We start from the raw sequence: 1,915 nt of genomic DNA, 5'->3' as shown, positions 1-1,915 counted from the left end.
ATCTATGGCCAACTGAGTTTCGACAAGTGTGCTAAACATATCTATTCTTCTGGATTGCCACGTGTAAGAGGATGACAATGGGTCCCTACCTTGCACCATGTACAAAAATTAATTCAGAATGGATCAATGAACTAAGCATAAGAGCTAAAACCATACACCTCTTGGAAAAAAATATAGGAGTAAAGGATGCTTCAAGACCTTCTTTTAAGCAATGAATTCATCAATGTGACCATCAACAACACAAGCAACAAGAGAGAAAAAGATGCTTTCTGTCTGGTGGCAGCCATTAGGGTAAGCCAAGATGGGTGCTTACAAGTACATCCAGAAACTATGGAGGAAGCAGCCATCCAATGTTATGCGATTTCTCTTGCAGGTCCGCTGCTGGCAGTACCACCAGCTCTTTGCACTGCACAGAGCCCCTGTCCCACCTGGCCAGATAAGGCACGCAGACTGAGATACAAGGCCAAGCAAGGTTATGTCATCTTTTGGATTCGTGTGCAAATGTGGCTGCAAATGCCCAGTGCTTAAAGGTGCAACCTGTGGCAAGCCTGTCCATGGTGCTAACCAGCTGAAATTTGCTAGAAGCCTTCAGTTTGTGGCTGAAGAACGAGCTGGATACCACTGTGGGACCCTAAGAATCCTGAATTCTTCCTGGGTTTGTGAGTATTCCACATACAAATATTTTGAAGTTATCCTCATTGATCCATTCCATAAAGCTATCAGAAGAAATCCTGACACCCAATGGATCACCAAGCAAGTCCACAAGCACAGGAAGATACATGGTTTGACATCTGCGGGCTGCAAGAGCCATGGCCTGGAGAAGGGCCACAAGTTCCACCACACTATTGGTGGTTCTCACTGGGCTGCCTGGAGAATACACCACACTCTCCAGCTCCACAGTTACCGTTAACATAAATAATGTTTGTAAAATCCATGCCTAATAAACAGTTTAGGACAGTCACATCTACTTAAAAGTGTTCTTTGTCTGTTAAAACAATTGTTAGCTGAAGATTGTTCCCTGAACGTATTGTCAAATTATGAAAGTAAAATTTCAATAATCTTTGAAGACAGTAAGTGAATAGTGTATCTCGTTTCTAATAAGGCAAATGCTTTGTTTTTGCTTTAAGAATCTTACTAAGGAGTTACTTGTCAATGTTTAAAAAATGCCATACTGTGTGGTATAATAGGTATAAAATAAATTCTTTAAAAGGAGCATTTAAATTAAAAAGAGAGAGAGAGAGAGAAATATATAAGTAGACATAGTCAAAATTTTAAATGTCTGTGCAGCGAAGGACCTAATCAACAAACCAAAAGGATAACCTACAGAAAGGGAGAAAATATTTGGAAACTCTACATCAGATAGGAGTTATAGATCCAAAATATATAGCACAGCAAGAAGACCAACAACCCAATTAAAAACTGGGCAAAGGACATGAGTAGACGTTTCTCCACAGAAGATCTGCAAACAGTCAATAGGCCCATGAAATGATGCTCAGCTGGTTAATGTTCATTATTAACCAGTTGCTGCTGAGTTGATTCTGACTCATGGTGTTTTCATGTTTGTGACAGAATAAAACTGTGCTCTAGAAGGTTCTCAATGGCTGATTTTTTTTCCTGAAGTACATCATCAGGCCTTTTTTCTGAGATGCTTCTGGGTGGACTGGAACCTTCAATTTTTCAGCCAAGTGCATAACCATGGGCATCACTCAAAGACTCTCATTGCTGTTGTTTTGGGTGCCAGCAAGTCAATTTTCAACTCATAGCAACCCCTTGTGATAGAGTAGAACTGCCTCATAGGATGTTTTAGGCTGTGTGGTGACTCACAGATAAACAACAGATTGTAAATTGCAAGGTGGTAGTTCAAGCCCACCAGTTGCTCCGTGGGAGAAAGAAGAGGTCTTATGCTTTCCCAAAT

At 40.8% G+C, this 1,915-nt stretch overlaps 1 pseudogene; it reads left to right on the top strand.

Moving 5' to 3' along the window:
- Window positions 1-301: 301 nt before the first annotated feature.
- LOC102816501 lies at window positions 302-910 on the top strand (annotated as a pseudogene).
- Window positions 911-1,915: the final 1,005 nt, after the last annotated feature.

The sequence above is a fragment of the Chrysochloris asiatica genome, unplaced genomic scaffold (genome assembly GCF_000296735.1).
Source record: "Chrysochloris asiatica unplaced genomic scaffold, ChrAsi1.0 scaffold00102, whole genome shotgun sequence".
Taxonomy (NCBI): domain Eukaryota; kingdom Metazoa; phylum Chordata; class Mammalia; order Afrosoricida; family Chrysochloridae; genus Chrysochloris; species Chrysochloris asiatica.
The sequence above is the reverse complement of the archived record's forward strand: the minus strand, read 5'-3'. Positions and strand labels throughout refer to the sequence as shown.